Source organism: Bos javanicus, chromosome 9 (genome assembly GCF_032452875.1).
Source record: "Bos javanicus breed banteng chromosome 9, ARS-OSU_banteng_1.0, whole genome shotgun sequence".
Classification (NCBI taxonomy): domain Eukaryota; kingdom Metazoa; phylum Chordata; class Mammalia; order Artiodactyla; family Bovidae; genus Bos; species Bos javanicus.
In genome coordinates this window covers 41,352,019-41,376,958 of record NC_083876.1, presented here as the reverse complement: position 1 = coordinate 41,376,958, position 24,940 = coordinate 41,352,019, and the positions used below count along the sequence as shown (strand labels likewise).

At 43.5% G+C, this 24,940-nt stretch overlaps 1 protein-coding gene across 5 annotated transcripts in view; it reads left to right on the top strand.

Annotated features, from left to right (window-relative positions):
- ARMC2 (armadillo repeat containing 2) overlaps positions 1–24,940 on the top strand; it is a 247,089-nt gene that overhangs the window by 101,626 nt on the left and 120,523 nt on the right. Inside the window, exon 1 of one of the 5 annotated variants that reach the window (XM_061427639.1) lies at positions 21,247–21,433. The exons of 2 other annotated variants lie outside the window; for them this stretch is intronic. The gene's annotated coding sequence lies outside the window, so the exon portion shown is untranslated. Of the gene's footprint in view, positions 1–21,246; positions 21,551–21,581; positions 21,722–24,940 lie in introns of those variants that run through there. 2 more of the 5 variants (XM_061427638.1, XM_061427636.1) reach the window with 2 other exon arrangements.

Below are 24,940 nucleotides of genomic sequence, written 5' to 3'. Positions count from 1 at the left end.
GCTAGTGGTAAAGAACCTGCTTGCCAATGTAGAAGATGCAAGAGATGTGGGTTTGATCCCTGGGTTGGGAAGATCCCCTGGAGTAGGAAATGACAACCCACTCCAGTATTCTTGCCTGGAGAATCCCATGGCCAGAGGAGCCTGGGGGGCTACTGTCTGTAGGGGCAAAGGATTGGACACAACTGAAGTAAAGCAAGCAAGCAGAAGATGGAGGCAACTCACTGTCCATCACCCAGATAGTAAGATACCATCTAACAGTGGTTCTTCCACTGTAAGAGCCAGTGTTCTCACAATGGGATACCATACAGCAATAAACAAGAAGGAATTACTCAGCAAAATGGATGAGTCTCACAAATAGTATGCTGAATAATAGAAGGCAGATCCAAAGGAGTATCGTTTCATTTATGTGAAGCTCTAGAGCAGGCAAAAATAATCACAAGTTAAAAAATAAAAACAGTGGCTTGTCTCTGAATGGGGGATGAGTAACAGGAAATACAAGGAACTTTCTGGGGAGATGAAAATGTTCCATATTGTGATAGGGATGTAGATTATGTGTGAGTATTCATTTGCCACAATTGTACAGTGAAAAATTGTATATTTTAGTGTGTAGAAATTACCTAAAAGAATGAATGATAATAATTGTAATTAAGTATGTATGTGGGCAGTGGAAAAACAGATGAAACAAAGATGGCAGAATATTAACAGCTGTTTAATATTAAATGGTACCAAGCTGGAGGTTGGGTACATGGGAGCTCATTTTCTGTTCACTTTGTATATGTTGGAAATTTTACAAAATAGAAGTTTAAAAATTTAATAGTATACAATTCCTTTTGACTACAGCAAGACCCACTGAACATTATCTAGTATTTTTAACTAGCTGGAGGTTAAAACGAGAAGTTAAGTGGCTTTGCTCATGAATGTGTTTCTCTTTATTTCTTGGATCATTTTCATTTGTTTCAGAGTTCAAAAATAGAACAGAGGTCATCACGGAGTGTGGTCTCAGTATTAAACTTTATTACTAACATTTCCTCAGAGAGCAGACGAAAGAAGGCTAATTTTATCAGAAAATTAACAACTGCTCATGTTAGCAAGTTGTATAAGAATATATTTGATAAACTCCAGCATTAAATTGGCTGATTTTTAAAAAAAATTCTGCTAAATTATACACTTAAAATGGTAGGATACTATGTGCTTATACCACAATTTAAAAATTTTTATGTAAGCAAAAATGTTTCACATGAAGAGATAAAATGGTTTTCTTTTTCCTCCACATCCTCAATATTTATTTCTCTTGCCCTTGGATGTCACATGGTACTCATTACAGTTCCGGGAAGTGAAATACTTTTTAAAATATTTCAAATAATTATCCTCAAGTTCCCAACAAGCAAAGATCCAGGATACCAATATTCCCTGAAATTTATAAACAGAAATGCTTCATGAACCAGTTCTTCATGTGTAAACTTCGTGATGAGTTTAATTTTAGCAGCTTGTTTATATCAACCTTTTTATTTCATAATTTAAACTCCCAATTTGGGGGTGGAGGGCCAGAAGAAGAAGAAATAGGATTGCTTTCATGTATAAAGAACATCTCAGTATAAATTCACTGAAGCAATCCTTAGAGGAAAAGATGGCATTGTAGAACTGACTTTTCATAACGTTTTAATTTGGAAGTTCTTCAAGAGTATAAGCTTTCACACTGGAATGTCTCTGGCTGGGCAACTTGGGTAGTTTTGAAATCTCTGTTTCCCGGGAACTCTGTGGTTTCTGAAACAGAACAGATATTCCTCCAGGGCAGTTTAGGGCAACGAGGCAGCGGGAAGGACTCAGCAGTCCTGGCCAGATAATACAGCTGGAGGGAGAGTTTTCTGGAATGAATGAATGCCTACTGTTTTCCATCATTGAGGCATTTGGTTGGAGAGGTCAGGTCTAGAGAGAAAGAATCTGATTGCCTGAGGTGAGGCCATGAGCCTGCCGCTGGCTGTTGGGGGTGGAGGATGGAAGTGGGGGTGGTGACAGGAAGTTTCTACCAGGAAGAACCTTCAGGAACTCCTTCAGCCTTCTCTGTGGCAGGACAGGGTGTCTCCAATTACTGAACATACTGGAGGAAATGAAATTCACAAGAAGCAAGAGGGTTTTGTTGCAGTGAGGGGACAGATGGGTCCACTTCTGAGAAGGGGAAGCTGCTCAGAAGGGACTTTTCTAACATGGCCATATGTTCCCTGTCCACTTCATCTACGCTATACATCCTCAGGCTCCTCCAATCCAAGAAGATGGCCATGTCTTATGATCCTGATCATTCTCAGTAATCTTCGCAGCGGTGGACAGAGTGGGTCGCTCAGGATACTTTGGGCTGCACGGAGAGCCTCACCTGGCTCACACAATACAGGAAAGGTTATTTCACACAGCAAGTCATCCTGAGATAGGATGGCTTGGTCGAGTCAGAGGCTAAGCAATATTATCAAGGACCCAGATGAATTCCACCTTTCTGCTATCTCATTTTAAGTGTGCCAGTCACGGTACAGTGGCCGCAGTTCCAGTGTTCAGATCCCCGCAGAAAAAGGGCTTATTGTGTCCTTGTGTCTCTCTTTAAGAGCTAAGAAACCATTCTCGGAAGGCCCTCAGCAGATGCCTTTTTGTGCTTCATTGGTCAGAATTGGGTCATGTGCCTTTCTGGGCCAGTTACCATGAAGGAAAATGGCATCGCCACAACTGGCTTAATCAAGATATGAGGCCAGCCTTCCCTAAACCTTGTGGCCACAAAGAGTAAAATCGACAACTGAACAAAGTTGGGTGAAATTTTGTGGACATTTGTCACATTGGTGGCTCCTTATATTTGAGAAATTCCACACATTATGAGTCCCAGATGGAAATAGAACTCTCCTTCCCAATTGGCAGGAAAGCTTGGGTACAGGTATGTTACCTGGACTCCACCAACTAGATACACCTGCACAAGACCTGAATTTAGAACTGAGCAAAGGCAGGAATTAGGGGCCAGGCAGTTTCTTTTTTTCCAGTGAAGATGGGGGAAACTTTTAGGTAGACAGTGCAGTTTTTAGAAACAGCTGAGTGGTAACATCTCGTGCATCACATCCATGTTATAGTGGGCAGTGGCCACAGATCTCCATTGGAGCAGTTTGGTAGTATAATTTGGGTATTGTTTCAGGTTATATAGTCTTCAAGCCTGGTTTTCCAGCCCTCCTAGGGGTTCTGTGAGCTCCCTGAGTCCATAAATAAACTCCTTTTTAGCTTAAACTAGCTTGAGATGGTGCTGTTGTTCATTACCAGGAACTCTGCAAGGAAGAAATAAAGAATGGCTGTTGGGTGCACAAAACCATGTCTACTACAGTAGGGCATCAGTAGGTAACTGGGGGACTTCTTTGATGGTCCAGTGGTTAAGACTGCACTCCAAATGCAGGAGACTCTGGTTTGATCCTTGGTTAGGGAACTAGATCCAGTATGCTGCAACTAAGACTCAGAGCAGTCAAATAAATAAATACTTTTCAAAAAGTAGGTAGTCAGCACTGCAAATTACCAGGGGGCTGGATTTTGTGGGGCTACACCCCCTTACAGAAAATACCATGTGAACAACACCCCAGGAGTTGTGCCTTGCTGCCAGACCTGGCTTCCTTTCTCGGTTGTCCTCCTTGGGATAGTTTCAGGATTACTACCTTTCCTCTGGAAATCTGTTCTTACCGCCTTTCTCTTTAAGCAGTTTCAAATGGCTTCATACTCTGAGAATTCCCGCCGCCCTTCCTTGGGCCTAATGGGTGGGTGTAACTTAATACTGTGTGGAAGAAATCACAGACCAATCTAGCCAAGTCAAGTCAAGCATAAATAAAAAGGTTAAGAATAAAGAGATGCATGACACAGTCATATGCATGACTGTATCTCCTTTTACAAATAACCAAAAGGTAAGGAACTTTGCTTGCAATTTATTTAACATATTTATTAAGCCAACAAATAAATTTATGGTAACATTAAGGAAACTTTCAACAGCAGAAGAAAAAAAACTACATTTACAATTCTGCCCCTCTCCCTGCCTCAACAGAGCTACTTGTGCCTCTTAACACTGTCTCATTTGCATATACCTGTGCCTCTCATTCAGATCAGATCAGATCAGTCGCTCAGTCGTGTCTGACTCTTTGCGACCCCATGAATCGCAGCACACCAGGCCTCCCTGTCCATCACCAACTCCCGGAGTTCACTCAGACTCACGTCCATCGAGTCAGTGATGCCATCCAGCCATCTCATCCTCTGTCATCCCCTTCTCCTCCTGCCCCCAATTCCTCCCAGCATCAGAGTCTTTTCCAATGAGTCAACTCTTCGCATGAAGTGGCCAAAGTACTGGAGTTTCAGCTTTAGCATCATTCCTTCCAAAGAAATCCCAGGGCTGATCTCCTTCAGAATGGACTGGTTGGGTCTCCTTGCAGTCCAAGGGACTCCCAAGAGTCTTCTCCAACACCACAGTTCAAAAGCATCAATTCTTTGGCACTCAGCCTTCTTCACAGTCCAACTCTCACAACCATACATGACTACAGGAAAAACCATAGCCTTGACTAGACGAACCTTTGTTGGCAAAATAATGTCTCTGCTTTTGAATATGTTAACTAGGTTGGTCATAATTTTCCTTCCAAGGAGTAAGCGTCTTTTAATTTCATGGCTGTGGTCACCATCTGTAGTGATTTTGGAGCCCAGGAAAATAAAGTCTGACACTGTTTCCACTGTTTCCCCATCTATTTGCCATGAAGTGATGGGACCGGATGCCATGATCTTCGTTTTCTGAATGTTGAGCTTTAAGCCAACTTTTTCACTCTCCACTTTCACTTTCATCAAGAGGCTTTTTAGTTCCTCTTCACTTTCTGCCATAAGGGTGGTGTCATCTGAATATCTGAGGTTATTGATATTTCTCCCGGCAATCTTGATTCCAGCTTGTGTTTCTTCTAGTCCAGTGTTTCTCATGATGTACTCTGCATATAAGTTAAATTATCAGGGTGACAATATACAGCCTTGACAAACTCTTTTTCCTATTCAGAACCAGTCTGTTGTTCCATGTCCAGTTCTAACTGTTGCTTCCTGACCTGCATACAGATTTCTCAAGAGGCAGATCAGGTGGTCTAGTATTCCCATCTCTTTCAGAATTTTCCACAGTTTATTGTGATCCATGCAGTCAAAGACTTTGACATAGTCAATAAAGCAGAAATAGATGCTTTTCTGGAACTCTCTTGCTTTTTCCATGATCCAGCGGATGTTGGCAATTTGATCTCTGGTTCCTCTGCCTTTTCTAAAACCAGCTTGAACAACAGGAAGTTCACGGTTCACATATTGCTGAAGCCTGGCTTGGAGAATTTTGAGCATTATTTGACTAGTATGTGAGATGAGTGCAATTGTGCAGTAGTTTGAGCATTCTTTGGCATTGCCTTTCTTTGGGATTGGAATGAAAACTGACCTTTTCCAGTCCTGTGGCCACTGGTGAGTTTTCCAAATTTGCTGGCATATTGAGTGCAGCACTTTCACAGCATCATCTTTCAGGATTTGGAATAGTTCAACTGGAATTCCACCACCTCCACTAGCTTTGTTCGTAGTGAGCTGTCTAAGGCCCACTTGACTTCACATTCCAGGATGTCTGGCTCTAGGTCAGTGATCACACCATCGTGATTATCTGGGTCGTGAAGATCTTTTTTGTACAGTTCTTCTGTGTATTCTTGCCATCTCTTCTTAATATCTTCTGCTTCTGTTAGGTCCATACCATTTCTGTCCTTTATTGAGCCCATCTTTGCATGAAATGTTCCTTTGGTATCTCTAATTTTCTTGAAGAGATCTCTAGTCTTTCCCATTCTGTTGTTTTCCTCTATTTCTTTGCATTGATCGCTGAAGAAGGCTTTCTTATCTCTTAATGCTATTCTTTGGAACTCTGCATTCAGATGTTTATATCTTTACTTTTCTCCTTTGCTTTTTGCTTCTTTTCTTTTCACAGCTATTTGTAAGGCCTCCCCAGACATCCATTTTGCTTTTTTGCATTTCTTTTCCATGGGGATGGTCTTGATCCCTGTCTCCTGTACAATGTCACGAACGTCATTCCATAGCTCATCAGGTACTCTTATCTATCAGATCTAGGCCCTTAAATCTATTTCTCACTTCCACTGTATAATCATAGGGATTTGATTTAGGTCATACCTGAATGGTCTAGTAGTTTTCCCTACTTTCTTCAATTTAAGTCTGAATTTGGCAATAAGGAGTTCATGGTCTGAGCCACAGTCAGCTCCCAGTCTTGTTTTTGTTGACTGTATAGAGCTTCTCCATTTTTGGCTGCAAAGAATATAATCAATCTGATTTCAGTGTTGACCATCTGGTGATGTCCATGTATAGAGTCTTCTCTTGTGTTGTTGGAAGAAGGTATTTGTTATGACCAGTGCATTTTCTTGGAAAAACTCTATTAGTCTTTGCCCTGCTTCATTCTGTATTCCAAGGCCAAATTTGCCTGTTACTCCAGGTGTTTCTTGACTTCCTACTTTTGCATTCCAGTCCCCTATAATGAAAAGGACATCTTTTTTGGGTGTTAGTTCTAAAAGGTCTTATAGGTCTTCACAGAACCATTCAACTTCAGCTTCTTCAGCGTTACTGGTTGGGGCATAGACTTGGATTACTGTGATATTGAATGGTTTGCCTTGGAAACGAACAGAGATCATTCTGTCGTTTTTGAGATTGCATCCAAGTACTGCATTTTGGACTCTTTTGTTGACCATGATGGCTACTCCATTTCTTCTGAGGGATTCCTGCCCGCAGTAGTAGATATAATGGTCATCTGAGTTAAATTCACCCATTCCAGTCCATTTCAGTTCGCTGATTCCTAGAATGTCAAAATTCACTCTTGCCATCTCCTGTTTGACCACTTCCAGTTTGCCTTGATTCATGGACCTGACATTCCAGGTTCCTATGAAATATTGCTCTTTACAGCATTGGACCTTGCTTCCATCACCAGTCACATCCACAACTGAGTATTGTTTTTGCTTTGGCTTCATCCCTTCATTCTTTCTGGAGTTATTTCTCCACTGATTTCCAGTAGCATATTGGGCACCTACTGACCTGGGGAGTTTCTCTTTCAGTATCCTATCATTTTGCCTTTTCATACTGTTCATGGGGTTCTCAAGGCAAGAATACTGAAATGGTTTGCCATTCCCTTCTCCAGTGGACCACATTCTGTCAGATCTCTCCACCATGACCCGCCTGTCTTGGGTTGCCCCGTGGGCATGGCTTAGTTTCATTGAGTTAGACAAGGCTGTGGTCCTAGTGTGATTAGATTGACTAGTTTTCTGTGAGTATGGTTTCAGTGTGTTTGCCTTCTGATGCCCTCTGCCTTTCATGAGGTGGGTGCTTTAGTCGCTAAGTCATGTCCGACTCTTGTGATCCCATGGACTGTAGCCTGTTAGGCTCCTCTGTCCATGGGATTCTCCAGGCGAGAATAGTGGAGTGGGTTGCCATTTCCTTCTCCAGAGGATCTTCCTGACCTAGAAATTGAACCCGGGTCTCCTGCATTGCAAGCAGATTCTTTACCAACTAAGCAATGAGGGAATCCCCCTATTGAGTGGGTACCTCACGTTTTACCTAATCATCAACCATCTTCACTAGACATTTAGGAGGCTTCCAAGCTTACAAACGTTCTTATAATAATTTTGCATTAAGCAGGTGTAAAACATTGTTCTTCTGATGAATGATGCCAATCACTGAATCAGATAAAGATTTTGAATGGCTTTGCCTGGCACTGCTGATTTGCATTGCCATCAGCAGTGTACATGTGAGCCATTTTTGCTCCAACACTGCCAGCAGCGAGTATGTTTAAAATATCTTATTAATTTAAAGAAGCAAAATGCAACCTTATTGCTTTTATTTTGTATATTTTAATTATTATTTAGGTTTTCCTGTGACTCTGATTGTGAAGACTCCCTTGTTCTGCATTATCATAGAATGTTCCAAGACAGAGTCAGCACCAGGCTCCTGGGTTGTAAATGTAATAATGGTGTTCACATTATCAAGAATGTTTCAGAAAGTGCCATGTGGTTTTTTTCAGGAGCTGGTTTTAGGCAGAATTAATCCTTTTAGAGGGTTATTATATTGGATTGTCCTAGTTATGTCAAAGGATAGCCTGGGGGAGGGGATTTCTTCATTTGTTTGAACATTGCTGAACATTTAATTTCAAATTTTCTGCTTAGTGCATAATGAAAAATGTTCACTGAATTTGTGGCAGTAAATGTAAACTGCATTTTTGACATTTGAAAAATTTGAAATAGATTAATATTACAGAATTACATTGGTTCTCTGTAACATCCCTTCCCCAAAATAGAACTGCTATTTTTTAGATAAATTATACCTCTTTTTCTCTTATTTTCTCTGCTGCAAACATAAGCAGTCACTTAAAAAAAAAATTAGCCATTAAAAGAAATTTACATTTTGGCAAACATGGCTTCATTTTGAATGCTAGTATAGAATTTCTTACAGAGAGCTGGGGTCCTGAAAAACAGAATGTTCTTTTTTGAACTGCACTTTGGAAAGGGAGATTAATTGTAACTCTTGCTTTTCCAGTCCATGCCATCTTGGGGGAGGATAAACAAAAAGTAACAAAAATAGTTTTTGGCTCCAAGTGTCCATCAATGGAAATGCTAAAACCCATGTGCTCTAAGCTCTTCTCTTCCTCCAGGAGATGACCCTCTGGACAACCTGCATCATGGTAGCCATTTAAGGTGCTCCCACTTGGTGCCCCCTGGTGGCTTCAGGCTGAAACTGCGGCCTCCACATTGTTTAACCTTTTGCCCCAAAGCCACCAGCCCTTCCTTGCTGCCCGCACCTTCATGTCCCCCTTTGGTGTCAGCTGAAGCCATTCCCACTGAGAAGGAAAGGAATTTGTTTCTTTAATGCATTATGGCAACCACCGTGCACTCTCTGGTAAGCTTGTACCCTCAGAATCTTACAGCCCGTTGTCCTGATCTCTCTTCAGTTTCCCTGGGCCCTGGATCAAAGGACATTTACGTGACACAATGTATTATTGCCTCACAAAAGTCTCTCAGCCCTCTTCAACAGCTGGGACAACTTGGAGAGTCACAACCAAAAGAATGAAGTTTCGCCATTACCTACACCATTCAAGAATTGACTCATAGTGGACAAAAGACTTTACAATGTAAGATATAAATTAGAAAACCCTTAGAAGAAAAGAGGAGAAAAATCTTCATGCCCTTGGATTTGGCAATGGGTTCTTGGATATGACACCAAAAGCTTAAGCAAAAAAAAACTAGTTTTGACTAGGAGTATGGGCAGCCACCCTGTGCAGTTCAGTAGCTCAATCATGTCCAACTAATTGCGACCACATGGACTGCAGTATGGCAGGCTTCCCTGTCCGTCACCATCTCCCAGAGCTTGCTCAAATTCATGTCCATCAAGTCGGTGATGCCATCCAACCATCTCATCCTCTGTTGTCACCTTCTCCTTCTGCCTTCAATCTTTCCCAGCATCAGGGTCTTTTCCAATGAGTTAGTTCTTCGCATCAGGCGGCCAAAGTATTGGAGTTTCAGCTTCAACATCAGTCCTTCCAATGAATATTCATGACTGATTTCCTTTAGGATGGACTGGTTGGACCTCCTTGCAGTCCAAGGGACTCTCAAGAGTCTTCTCCAACACCACAGTTCAAAAGCATCAATTCTTCGGCGCTCAGTTTTCTTCACAGTCCAACTCTCACATCCATACATGACCACTGGAAAAACCATAGCCTTGACTAGACAGACCTTGGTTGGCCAAGTAATGTCTCTGCTTTTTAATATGCTGTCTAGGTTGGTCATAGCATTTCTGCCAAGTAGCAAGAATCATTTAATTTCATGGCTGCAGTCACCATCTGCAATGATTTTGGAGCCCAGAAAAATAAAGTCTGTCACTGTTTTCATTGTTTCCTTATCTATTTGCCATAAAGTGATGAGACTGGAGGCCATGATCTTAGTTTTCAGAATGTTCAGTTTTAAGCCAACTTTTTCACTCTCCTCTTTCACTTTCACCAGGAGGCTCTTTAGTTCTTCTTCACTTTCTGCCATAAGGGTGGTGTCATCTGCATACCTGAAATTATTGATATTTCTCCCACCAACCTTGATTCCAGTTTGTACTTAATCCAGCCCAGCATTTCACGTGATGTACTCTGCATGTAAGTTAAATAAACAGGGTGACAATATACACCCTTGATGTACTCCTTTCCCTATTTGGAATCAGTCTGTTGTTCCATGTCCAGTTCTAACTGTTGCTTCCTGACCTGCATATAGGTTTCTCAAGAGGCAGGTCAGATGGTCTGGTATTCCCACCTCTTTCAGAATTTTCCACAGTTTGTTGTGATCCACACAGTCAAAGACTTTGGCATAGTCAATAAAGCAGAAATAGAGGTTTTTCTGGAACTCTCTTGCTTTTTCCATGATCCAGCAGATGTTGGCAATTTGGTCTCTGGTTCCTCTGCCTTTTCTAAAACCAGCTTGAACATCTGGAAGTTCATGGTTCACATACTGTTGAAGCCTGGCTTGGAGAATTTTGAGTATTACTTTGCTAGCATGTGAGATGAATGCAATTGTGTGGTAGTTTGAACATTCTTTGGCATTGTCTTTCTTTGGGATTGGAATGAAAACTGGCATATCGAGTGAAGCACTTTCACAGCTTCGTCTTTTAGGATCTGAAATAGCTCAACTGGGATTCTATCACCTCCACTAGCTTTGTTCATAGTGATGCTTTATAAGGCCCACTTGACTTCACATTCCAGGATGTCTGGCTCTAGGTGAGTGACCACGTCATCATAGTTATCTGGGTCATGAAGATCTTTTTTGTACAGTTCTTCCATGTATTCTTGACACCTCTTTTTAATATCTTCTGCTTCTGTTAGGTCCATACCCTTTCTGTCCTTTATTGTGCTCATCTATGCATGAAATGTTCCCTTGGTAACTAATTTTCTTGAAGAGATCTCTAGTCTTTCCCATTCTATTGCTTTCCTCTATTTCTTTGCACTGATCCCTGAGGAAGGCTTTCTTGTCTCTCCTTGCTTTCTTGTCTCTCTCTTTGGAACTCTGCATTCAAATGGGTATATCTTTCCTTTTCTCCTTTGCCTTCTGCTTCTCTTCTTTTCTCAGCTATTTGTAAGGCCTCCTCAGACAACCATTTTGCTTTTTTGCATATCTTTTTCTTGGGGATGGTCTTGATCCTTGCCTCCTGTACAATGTCATGAACCTCCGTCCATAGTTCATCAGGCACTCTGTCTATCAGATCTAATCCCTTGAATCTATTTCTCACTTCCACTGTATGATCGTAAGGGATTTGATTTAGGTCATACCTGAATGGTCTAGTGGTTTTCCATACTTTCTTCAATTTAAGTCTGAATTTGGCAATAAGCAGTTCATGGTCTGAGCCACAGTCAGCTCCCGGTCTTGTTTTTGCTGACTGTATAGAGCTTCTCCATCTTTGGTTGCAAAGAATATAATCAATCTGATTTTGGTATTGACCATCTGGTGGTGTCCACGCATGTAGAATCTTCTCTTGTGTTGTTGGAAGAGGGTGTTTGCTATGACCACCCTTGTGTTCTCTTGGCAAAACTCTATCAGCCTTTGACCTTCATTTTGTACTCTAAGGCCAAATTTGCCTGTTACTCCAGGTATCTCTTGACTTTCTACTTTTGCATTCCAGTCCCCTAGAATGAAAAGGACATTTTTTGGGGGGTATTAGTTCTAGAAGGTCTTGTAGGTCATCATAGAAGCATTCAACTTTAGCTTCTTCACCATTACTGGTTAGGGCATAGACTTGGATTACTGTGATATTGAATGGTTCGCCTTGCAAATGAACAGAGATCATTCTGTCAGTTTTGAGATTGCATCCAAGTACTGAATTTCGGACTCTTTTGTTGACTATGATGACTACTCCATTTCTTCTAAGGGATTCTTGCCCACAGTAGTAGATATAGTGGTCATCTGAGTTAAATTCACCCATTCCAGTCCATTTTAGTTCACTGATTCATAAAATGTCGCCGTTTACCCTGGTCATCTCCTGTGTGACTGCACAAAAGGATGACATCTGCTCTTCATCCTGATGAAGCTCCTGGAACCACAGAACCAGAGGCAACCCTACCTAAGAGGTGTGTTGTGTCTCTGCACTTAATACCAAAGCTGCCCCTGTCATCTTCTGTGGTGGACTGTCTCCTCCCAGAGAAACACTGCCTTACCTGCCTGGCCTGGCTAACCACTGATTTCTCACACCTCTGTCTCCTTCCTGGGCCTCTTGTCTTCACTGTCTTCTCCTTCAAATATCACCCACTTGCCTTCACAGACCCTGAAAGGGAGGCCCAGGAATCTCCCATAGATTCTTTCTCCCAAGTTACAAAGTAGTCAGGGGAAAGATGTGAGGCTTGACTTCAGACTCCAGGCCCTAAGCCCAGCGCTCTTTCCTGGGTAGTTCCCACTGGGCCTTGGCTGACTACATCTGGGAGGCTGGTGACCCCTGCAGGTGCCTGCCTGCAGGAGCTGATTGGCAGGAGCGCTTCGGCTTACACTGACGCTGATGGGAAAGGAGTTTGTTGGGGCCAAAAGGAATAGAAAGACAAGAAAAAGAGAGGGATGGGGTTGGGGGTGGGGGAGTCTGACCCTTAGCCAGGCCCGTGGACTGGTTCTGAGCCCCAGGAGTGAGAAGCAGGTGAGAAGTGAAGATGCCCCACTTGTGAGTGGCTGAGTGAGACTCTGGGGGAAGCTGTGCTGCTCCAGGGCCTGGAGATGGGGTATGCACAGAATCAGGAGAGCCCACCCTACCACTCCCACCCCAGGGTGGCAAGAGTGGGCAGGAGGGCAGACCACACCCTCCCAAAGGAAGTGCTCCCACAACTGGGGCAGCGAGGGGCCCTTGAGATGGTGTGAATCAAGGGTGTGATGGGCCTTGTTTCCGAGCACAGGTAAGACAGCACAGCCATAGGCACTCCCAGAAGTACCTGGCAAGAGACTGTGGTGATTGGGGCTAGAGGGGCTGGGGGTGACTGTCAGTGGACTGATACCCTGGAACATATGGGTCTTACATCATGACACTGACCCTGAATATCATCTTCTCAAGCCCACATTCACTCGTTCATTTATTCAGCAAGTATTTATGGAACACTTATATGCTCAATATAGATCAGTATAGATCTATATTGATAGATCAAATCAATACAGACTACCATTCTTGTATCAAGGATACCCAAAGGTGAGCAAGAAGGAAAGGCCTTCTGTTTTCAGGTGCTTACTATCCTGCTTAGCTTATGCAATTCCATTCTCTTCTCCTTGGGCTTCTCCTCTCTGGGACCCAAGTGAACGAGAAGGGTAACATACAGTGAGAAAAACAATTACCAAAAAAGAGATGGCTTGAAGCATCTTTAAGGACTCCCTACAGAGGCATTAATCTTTCTTTTTGGTGAGATTCTTGAGAGTAAGGACTCTTGGGGCACGGGAGGCTTGTACTGAGGGCTCAGAGGACATAAAATGATGCTGTTCCATGTTGGATGAGCTTTTCTCATAGCAAATCATGACCCCAGAGTGGTTCCTATCTGGAGAACTACAGTGCACTCTGTCTGGAGCTGTTTTAGGAGACCAGCTGGTACAAGATGCAATCACATGGCTTCCTAAGAACTTAAGCCACTTAGCTCAAAGCCTGGCAGATATTTAGCACTAGGTGCTAGGCTGAAACAGGACGTGGCACATCGTATGATGAGCAATGGTTGGCTGGGGGCTTGGCTCCTGCAGCTTAATTAGAGGGCAGAGGAAGGTAAGACCAGTGGGGGGTCTGGCGCAGCTGCAGCCAACAGGCAGACAGAAGTGGAGGCCTTGAGGAACCAGGGAGTTTCCACTCCTGATAAAAAATGCTTTGAACACTGCCACCTATGCCGAAAATTCCTTCCCTTAGTTGAGTTTGAGCTCTCAAAATCAAAATGGCTCAAAAACTGAAAAGCTTCTGTTTCTATCCATACCCTAACAAGAACTGTCACAATGAAATTAAAAAAAATAATCCAATTGATACACCATTTGTTTTAACAATCTCTGAGTGTGAACACAGAAAACACACAGAAAGAATAATTTCGCTGAGACTTTCAGTGCTGAAATTTCAAGTTTCTTGATCAGGCAAGGTCAGCGTTTTCAAGTTTCAGACGGAAATTTTTTATCCACAATTTCTGGTGGGGGGCAGGGGGTTGTGTATTTACCTCTGTGAAATGTGAAGTGTTGGGAGCTCGGATGCAAAATGCTTTCAAGTGCACAGTGATTATCATGAGGTTTTCACTCTTTTGTGGCTATCGCTTCTGTTATATTTTTAAATGTTTATTTATCTTATTTATTTGGCTGCACTGGGTCTTAGTTGAGGCATGCTAGGTCTTCAAGTTGCTGCATGTGGGATCTAGTTTGCTGACCAGGAAGGGAACCTAGCCCCCTGCATTGGGAGCACAGAGACTTAGCCACTGAACCGCCAGGGAAGTCCCATGGCTATTATTAATACCTTTGCATTCTTGGTAGATAATATTTTGGACCCAATTTATGTAATAACTTTTACTGACTAGCATAAAGAATTGTATGGCTCTTCTCATCTCAATGAACATAGGTCCTTAGCATCTTTAGCTCCTAAAGATATTACTATCAGCAGCCCAGTTGTGATCAGCTAAATTTGGGACCTGCTAGGAATCCTTCTGTCTGAATGTTGAAACCTAAAGCTGGACTCTGCATTTCCTTGATTACATGAATTCCAAATTAAGCTAAATTAAACTTTCTGCCCTCTATTTAAATTTTCCTTCTTGTCATATTGCCAAGATAATATATCTTTGGGCTATCAAAACTCAATAGTACAGAAGTACATTGTTTTGAAAATCAAACAAACTGAATTTGAGAGCCCCAAGAAGCAACAAAGTAAGCCTCCTGGGTGAGCTCCTCTAAGCCATGGGTCTCCAGGCTGGCTGGGGCCTCCTCCTCAGGGCAGCTCACTGCCATCATCACCCAAGGGCACTGAAACGTTTCTCTCTCCTACACCCTCAAGTCCTGGGGCCACAGCCTTCTCTGGGGCTGCCAGGCTCTGTGGGGAGACACCTGGACACTTCCTCCAGCCTCCTCAGGCCTCTCACTTTCCCCATGGAGGTGACCAGCCAGGCCACACCTTGGACCTCACTGTCTGGCTCTCACAACTGTTGTTTAGTCGCTAAGTTGTGCCCGACACTTTTGCAACCCCCACGGACTATAGGCCACCAGGTTCCTCTGTCCATGGGATTTCCCAGGCAAGAATACTGGAGCAAGTTGACATTCCCTTCTCCAGGGGATCCTCTGGACCCAGGGCTCAAACCCACATCTGCTGCATTGGCAGGTGAATTCTTTACCACTGAGCCACCTCTAAAATCTAACCCTCAGCTGCCTCTCTGACCACAACCTCCTGCCAGGGACTGCTAGGGTTTGGCTGTATCTCAAGAGTCATTTAGTTCACCCTGCACATCCCACAGATGAGAAAAGCACAGCTATTCAGTGAGGTGCTCACAGGCCAGGGCTCAGGAGTGTCAGGGGTGGCATCTGAGGCAAGGCCCCCTGACTCCCACCTGGGGCTCCTATACTACCCTAGCACACTGCTCATGCCCTCCCTCAAACCACCTCATCTGCTCGGTGCCTTCATGTGACCTCTGTCCCCCACCCTCCCCACACCTCCCAGACCAGCACAGCCTCCTCTCCCTCTGCTCCCCACGTGGCCTGGGGGCCCATAGCCCATCCCTTCAGATCCCATCTTCTGGGCCACCCCCAGCTCTGGTTGTCCCCATACACACTATTTCCGCTCCTCTTCCTGGGCCATGGCATATTGTACAGAAAGCCACAGCAATGTCCCGACTAGATCCACCATTTTGACCACCTGTGTGACCTGGGCAAGTAAAGAAACGAAACCGCAGTTTCCTTGCATGTAAAATAAGGATAATTTTAGAACTTTAGGGTTGAAAGATTTGCTCATTTAAAGTCATGAAAGCACTTAGCACACAGCCTGTTATAACCCCCAAATAAATCCTAGTTATAATAAGGTAGAAGCAGAGGCTGCGGTACAGAACCCAGAGGATCTGGGATGTACTTTGGTGGTCAATGGGCAGACTGAGCTTCCCAGGTAGCTCAGTGGTAAAGAATTCACCTGCCAATGCAGGAGATGCAAGAAAATCCCCTGGAGGAGGAAATGGCAATCCATTCCAGTATCCTTGTTTGGAAAATTTCATGGACAGAGGAACAGTGGGCTATAATCGATGGGGTCTCAAAGAGTCAGACATGACTGAATATGCATGCAAGTACGCGTGGGCAGACATTGAGAGCTTGTGGTCAGAGAAAGGTAGGTCCAGGACTGTGGTCTGTGAGAGTCACTTGGGTTGCTGCCTGTAGGGTGGACTTGGAGCAGGAGGAGAATGCAGTGGGGTCAGAGTGACCAGGTGGAGAAGGCATGGTAACAGGAGCGGGAGACATCAAGGACAGCATCCCAGGTCCATGAGTCTCATCTCTGGGTCATGCATCATTAGCATCCTCTCTTTTCCTCCTGCTCTGAAGCCAAGGATTCCAGTGACATCTCTGCCTCCTGTTAATCCTGGCTGAGGCCCTCAGACAGAGGAGCTCTGACCTGCACCAGGGCTGGGGTCCTCCCTGCAGGCTGCTGTATGTATGTTACAGCTTTCTCGACAGCTGCAAAAAACACTTAACCCTTTCCCCTGTGCTCTCCTCCCCTGGCAACTGACCAAAAGTGGGGTGAATGCAGAGCAGAGGTGCTTTTTGCAGCTCTCTGGGTGGTTCTAATGTGGCAGCCACGATTGGGCAGCAGTCAGACCAGGGACCACAGTCTCACTTCAGGACTTGACACCAAACAGCACCCTGCCTGGGCGTGACTCTTTCGGTTCTTTCATTCCAGTCTGGATGAGCAGTTCTCAGAATTTCTTGCCTATCCGAAGACATTCTTCATTAGTTCTACCCAGGCATTGTGGCGGATGCTGTCAGCATCTACCCAATGGCAGTTGACCCTTCTCTTGCTGAACAGACTCCAGTTGGTTCAGGTTGTGGCATCAGAGAAGAGGGGCTCCTCCCCCAACCCCCAGGGGATGAAATTTGATTGATCTAAATCAATCACGGTCATAGTAATCCTCTTCATCTCTTCCAGAGACTGCCGTGTGGGTATGACACAGTTCTGGTCCACGAAATACAGGAAGAATACAGTGGAGGCGCTTCTGGGAAATTTTCCCTTCTCAGTGTAAAGAGCATGTGAAAAGGGGTCGGCCTCTCCCCTCTCTTCCCTGCTCCGAGAGGCTTGTGTGAGGATGCACAAGTCAGTGCTGCTACTGCTGTCTTGGGACTGATATTCCTTAATGCCACCCCTCAGCTGCAGGGCCAACCCTGAAACAGCACGCTTTGAGACTTATAGTGAAATAAAATGCTAAATGTCCTTGGTATTTATTTATACTACTTTTCATGGGGAGGGGGGTGGTTATCCTGTTATTCACAGCTGAAAGCTTCCAAAAGATATAGACATCTCATTCAGTAACGCCTCACAGGTGAGTCTGACAAAGAATAGGAGGTTTTTGATGGTCTCTCCTATAGAGGTCAGAGAAGGCAATGGCACCCCACTCCAGTACTCTTGCCTGGAAAATCCCATGGGCGGAGGAGCCTGGTTGGCTGCCATCTATGGGGTCGCACAGAGTCAGACACGACTGAAGTGACTTAGCAGCAGCAGCAGCCTACAGAGGTACTTCAGCAGTTTTTTAAGATGAAGCAATCTGTAGTTAAGACTCCCAACTCAAAACCCGAAAACTAGAACCCCCTTCTGCCCAAGGAAATACTAGGTAGTCAGAGACTCTTTGTGATCACCCAGTAACTAAGTGGACCCTCTCTGTTACCGTCCCCAGCGATGCCTGACCTGACTGCTGCTGCTGAGTGTGGTGCAGGTGGTTGTGGTGGTGTGGTAATGAAAGGCAAGTAAGACTGGAGGTGCACAGGTAAAAGCTGAGCTCCATTTGGCTTTTTATGTCTTTTTTTTTCCAGTGAATACATTTTAGGACCTTTCCTCTGTCTTGTGTCTATCTAGTTCCATGAAATTACTTAATTTCCATTGCATTGTAGTTTTTTACCAAGTTGCATTCTGATGTAGTTGTGCCTTTAAATTTATATCTAAAGTCTGCATGGGCTATCAATTTGATGAACGCCTCACAGGAATTATGTGATAAAAATAATTAAAGCACTGAGATTCCATATTGACAAAAGCAGAAAGTATCTCAAACTGAATATCTGAATTCTAAACTGGTGATTTTTATTCCATGCCAGAAGCAATTTTTTTTCTCTCTGAGACATCTTTGTTATTGTCATAAAAATCACTGAAATCATGAGCATGAAAGAAGTATTTATTTAACTTTTATCTTTTCAAGAGTATGTCTAATGATATACTCTTAAAGATAAGCTATAGATATTAAATATTAAGTATATGATATAAACTATAGTATAAATTATAAAACCCACTGGTAATCTGTGGTTAAAAATAGCTATCATTCTGTTATACTTTTGCATCATTAGGGTATATAAAATTTTATTATTACCTATTTTGCCACCTATATAATTCTCACCTCAACTCCAAAGTCAGAAATCCAACATTTTCAGGTGAACATAAAGATTCTTGTTCTGGTAGCCCCATACAGGAAATACGTTGAGATAAGAGAGGGGAGAAAATAAGAAGCATATCTTAACAGTGTCAATAGCCTAGGAGGTACTTCTCACTGCTGTGAACAAGAGGCCTCTGCCTGAAAAATAACATTTATTCATGTATAGTGGTGGATGGCGGAGAAGGCAATGGCACCCCACTCCAGTACTCTTGCCTGGAAAATCCCATGGACGGAGGAGCCTGGTAGGCTGTAGTTCATGGGGTCGCTAAGAGTCGGACACAACTGAGCGACTTCACTTTCACTTTTCACTTTCCTGCATTGGAGAAGGCAATGGCAACCCACTCCAGTGTTCTTGCCTGGAGAATCCCAGGGACGGGGGAGCCTGATGGGCTGCCGTCTATGGGATCACACAGAGTCGGACACGACTGAAGCAACTTAGCAGCAGCAGCAGTGGTGGATGGCATCAAAAACACCAGATCTCAGATCTTACTAGCGGTGTGACTGTGGGTTATATACCCTCTTTGAACCTGAGTTGTGTCTACTCTCAAATTGGAATGATAATCTCTAAACCAACTACCTCTCAGGCCTATTATAAACTCTAAATAAAGTAATAAAAAGGAAATGCTCCAAATGAAAGCAGTTTAGAAACCATAAAGTGCTTTATAAATGTCAGAGACTAAATGTTTTCCTCTTTAATCTAAGGTATAAGAAATGTCAACAATTTTGTTTCTAAAGTAATTCCACTTACAAGATTAACTATGTCAAATCTGTTAAATAGCCATCAGGTCAGTATACCAGGCCATTGCTATGATATCCGCAATATTTTCCCATGTCGTGTCCCTCAGTAAGGTAAGCTGGGCAGCTTCCTTGCTTTTAAATAATTGCTGCCTATAATTCTGCCCTTGTCATTCTTCTCAATCATTCTGACCTGCCCGGCAGACATTTTCTGACTGAGCCAGCCAGATTCACGTTCTAGCAGTGTGCTTGCAAGGTCTATTTTAGCCCAAGATCCTAGGTGCAAAGACCATAGTTAGTAATTGGATGTACAACATGGTTTCAAACTGAAGTTTCAACTGCGATGGTAATTGTATAATCATTAGTTCCAAACTGAAAGTGAGGTGAAGCTCCATAGGTCAAGTTATAAAGAAACATACAGACTCTCTGGCCCTAAGGGACCAGGCTGAGGCTAAAAGTAAGGAGTCAGAGAGTGGAAGAGGGGAGAATGTATGAGACAATTTCTTTGAAGAGGAGGGTAGGGGTGCCACCTCCCTCATCTCAAACTCAGTGAGAGGTCTTCCCAGTGACTGCAGTTAGATGGTCCAGGGAAAACTAAAGCTCCAACCTGGGACAGCATGGAGGGGGCGACATGAGCCTTCATTCTGAGTCTCAGGGATAAGAGATGTATGGGGACCTCTTGAGACCCATCTAAAGGGGCTGGAGCAAATCCTGGATTTCTAAGGAATGGAAAGGAACTGAAAGCAACCAGTAATTCATGCTGAGTAGCTGGGAAAGATTTCAGCACAGAAGAAGGCAAATACTTTGTGTTAGGCCCTAAAATTACCCAATCAACTAATAAGTATTTATTGTTTTATTATATGTGAAATCCTGTTGAGTACTTTGAATACCACTTAGCTTCCTTTAGTTTAGGTTAATATCATTTCCCCCACCTAACACTATGCTTTACACATAGTATGTGCCCCCAAATATTTTCAATTTAATTATTCTTTACAAGATACTTAGCACCAAAGGATGTGGCATTTTCCCAGTGTTGACAACAACACTTTAGCTGAAAAATCCCCATATTCAAAAAACGTGGTGCAATCCTGAATGGAGAGTGATTATGGTCTCACTTGTATTTAACACTGTAAAGTGTTGCTGAATGGTCTAACAGGAGAAAACAGAATTTAAGCCAGAAACATAAATGGGGTTCTTTTCACCAGTCAACAGTAAGCACAAAAACTGCCGACCGGAGGCCTAGACTTGAATCTACCGCTATCACTCACTAGACCTCGGGCCTGTATTTCCTCTCCTGTGAATAGGGATGCCGGGGTGGCTTCATCAGAGTGTCAGGGACGCTCAAAAAGATAATACACAGTGAAACACTTTGTAAACTCTGAAGTGCTTCACCCGTGCAAGGTCTTAATAATCGCAAGTTTAACATTCGTTGACTGCCACATCACAGCACTTGAAATCTATTTTCTCAGTCTTCACAACTATCACAAGACCTAGCTAGGTACTATTATTCCCTCCGTTTTACAGATGAGGAGAGACTGGGAGGGTTAAGCATCTAGTTCAAGATTACATTGAACCTCAACTTGAACCAGTAAATCCTGAATCTTACCCCTAAACACTAAGCTGCCCTTTCTGTGTACTGTAACTTAATAGAGGCGCTGATCTCACACGGGCTCAACGAACGTGGTTCCGTAAATTGCTAACTTAAAAGCAGATGCGTTCTCACCCCGGCTCTTCCACGCGGTCCCCCTCGCCCTTTCTGGCCGCACCTGACACGCTCCGTCCCTGCCTCCGGCTCTCGCCCACGCTCCTCCCACTCCTCCTCCCGCTGCGCCCACGCCTCAGCGTTTCTGCGCATGCGCTGGCGGTCTGCGCAGGCCCAGTGGCCGAGCGGCGCCGGGGGACCTGTCAGTCCGTCCTCATCCAGCCCCACCCTGCTGAGCCCCGCCTGCTCTCCTTCGCGGCTGAGGCTGCTGCCTGAGGAAAAGCTGGAGGATGAGCGGAATCTCCGCAGTTGTTAAACTTGTCTCCAGCGCTAACCACAAGGTACTTTGAGTCTGGCCGGAAGCCCCCTTCCCTGCGCCCACTCCCAACTCAGTCTCTGGTCCACTCCACCTGTCCAGCAGCTACCTGGCTCTGCAGGGAGGCGGCCCAGCCGCCCGAGTAAGTAGTTTGTGTACGGTTACCATGGAGACTCAGGCCGGCCGGCCGGGAGGAGCAGGCTGGCAGACCGACGGGCGGGCAGGGTGAAGATGCTGCGGCGCTCTGCTCTGGCCTGGGCCTGTGGAGGAGGGGGCATTGCCAGGAGTCGGGGTGCCACTGGCCATGCGGGAGGTGAGGCTTCCCCTGCAGGTTCCCCGGGGACCCCTTCTTCTGTCGTCGCCTTTCTGTCCCTGGATCGGGGAGAGAGGTGATGAGAGTGAACTGTGCTTGCTCTCGGGGTCGGGTCGCAGATGTCTTTATTTCTATACGCTGAGGTTTAGCCAAGCGCGTAGTGCTTAGTTGAAACTCAATAGTATCTGTTGAATGAGAGAGTGATAGACAAAGGGACTTTGTTTAGGCAAACAGTGACCCAGCCAAAGTCACACAAATTGTACCTGGGCTCCTCTAGGCAACAGATAGGGTCTTAAATAAATAAGCGTATGTATATCAATATACGTTAAAATATATCATATTTTATCTTTTATCATAATGTCTTTTATCATCCATTCCTACTAGCATCACAGCAGACCTTCTGTCTCATCCTTATTTATAGTTATTTCACGTGGTAGAAAAGCAACTACCACACCTTATTTATATCTTATTTTGTAGATTTATAAAATTCTGATTGTTTTGACACAGCTTATAGGCAATAAAATTCTTAAGATTCTTTTCTCACAAAGCAGAATACCGTGGTTTAAATTTTAAAACTTTAAAATATATTTTAAAAAAATAAACAAATGGCATTTCCTTTCTTTTGCAGTTACTTTTTTGAAATGCGACTTTTCATTCATGAGAAAATTAATTGTTGTATCCTTTTATCACATAGCTTTGGGACAGTAGTTAACATTTTTTAAGGGCCAGTCACCATGCTAACCCACTTTATGTTAATTACATCATTTAATTTTCAAAACAGCCCTATGAGGCAATTACTTTATACAGCATGCTTTTTATAGATGAGGAAACTGAGGCTTACAGATGTTAGAAACCTTGCCCAAGGTTACACAGCTGCAAATTGTTAAGAGTATTTGAACTTTAACTCCAGCATCTAAGCATTTAATCACTGCTTGTTTGGATGCTCATATTGTCACAAAAGTCATTCAAAAGCATGGTAAAGTTCTTGAGTATTTGATTTGCAGGAAAAAAAAGAATATGGACATGACAAGTCTTTCTCCTGTTGCTAACACCCTGATAGTGCAGTGTTGCATTTAGCAAGAAGGCTCTGTTTCAGATGACTGTTAACAGCAGAGGTAAAGACAGATGTTTATAATTAGGTATAAACTGATAAATGATGACTTACAACCTTTCCCCTAACCAATAAGAAATATTTTGTTTGAAAAGGTCTCCAGTTTCAAATTTCCTTCTGCTGGTGGTGTTCATCCCCTAGAATTTCTGTGGACATCATAAATTCAAGACAGTGATGCAGGACAGAACTCAGCTGCTGCTTTCCCTTTGTAGTCCACATCTCCTATTTTCTTTTAAAAGGTCACCTTGCCCTCCCAAGGTTTGCATACCCAGTGTCATTTCTGTCCCCTTCCTGCCCTCTCAGATGCCAGATCCTGCTTCTCATGGTTCTCTGTTCTTGGTGCCACTTACTTGTTCTCATCTCTCTTCTTACCTCTGTTTCACCTTTACTCCTATATACTTCAGGCTTTTAATACCCCCATCCACTAATCATGATGTTTATCAAGTCTTACTCCATGCTGAGCAACTCAAAGTGAAAGCAAGAAAGCAAAAAGGGATTAAGTTTGATCTCCTATGGCCATATAGCATCAAGAATCAGATGCCACTTGAAATAAAGCCCCATATGTTTTCTTAATCCACTATAACAAATGCCTCCGGTTCAGAAGCCATGCAGCCTTCATCTGGATGTTTTCTAGCTAGGGTCTGTATTTGGAGTCCAGTGATTACACAAATGCCAACTTTAAGCTGCGCTTCTCATGAAGAACAGGCTCCGAGCCTGGTGGGGCAACACCAGGTGTGCAGGCAGCTCTAGCCCGGTGAGGGAGGAGACCACAGGGGACCTCGTGGAGTATGCGGGAGGGACCGCTGACTGAGGCTCGGAAGGTGGGAGAGGCTTGTCCAGGAAAGCTTTCTTGAGGACCTCTAGGAGATAGCTGGGTTATATAAAAACTGCCTGATTTTGTCCTTCTAGTTTTTTCCATCCTGCCCATCCCTGCCATCATTTCATGCCACAACATCTTTTAATTTGCTTATCAGCTTTTATTTACTTTCTTGACCTGCCATTCAGGTCTCTCCCTGCTACAACTCCAGTCTTCACTTCCAGGGTTCCTTCTTATCCAGCACACACCTGGTGCATCCTTGATACTGTGCCTTGGCTCACTCATTGACTTGGCTAGAAACTCCTTCTCTACTCCAGCCTCAGTGTCAGCCATTGTCATTTGCTCAAATTCAGACCATTTTCCAGAACCCAGCTCAAACATCATCTCCTCCAGGAAGTCTACCTGTCACCTCCCAATCAGAAATCTCTTTCTCTTTCCTAATCACATGGTAGTTTATCTTTATTTACTTTTTTTTTTTTTTTTTGCCCCCATCAGTTTCTACCTTGTAGTAAAAGCATGTGGGCATAAGCAGGGTTGATACTCAGCTGGTTCACACCAAGAAGTCTATTCTGCTTGTGAAGACACATGCATGTTTCTGTGTTAGTGTGTAAATAGCTGCAGCCACGAGGCCTTTGAGTGTCCCACCTTCCACCACCCCATCTAGTGGGTAATAGTTTGAATATCTTCAGCTCTGGGAACATGTGTGCATGTGTGCAATTGCTTAAGACTTTATCCATCTCACAGAATTAAGTGAGATGATGTACTTGAGAGTACTTAGCACACTGCTTGGTATTAAAGTACATGTTGAACTAGACTTAGTGGTCCTTGCCTGAGAGTAAAGACAGTGTTTATTCCTGTCTGTATTCCCAGAGATCCAAATGGAGGAAACAGCTAAATGGATTTGTTCCAGTTGTCAGGAGAATTTTTGTAAAGTTAAAATTTCTGTAATCCTACTGTGTTATGGCTCAGGCATGCTTTACTGTAATAGATGTACTGATCGTTTTTTAAATTGGCAAAAACCATCTCTAATAAGAATTTGCAATTTAATAATTAAAAGAAAATACCCCCTCAAACCCACTTCTAACTCAATTCACTTGCATTATCGAACATTTTCATGTTTGATTTGGTTATTACTATATTAATATTGATAAAATAGATTAACTGTGCAGATACTACATTATTGAAAGGGTTTCTCACAGTGTAACTGCTGAAGTGAGAGTTGCAGAGGAGAGGAAAAGGGAGAAAGTCGGGTTAGAATTGATGGTAAAAATTTACAGACAAAAGGGTTTTT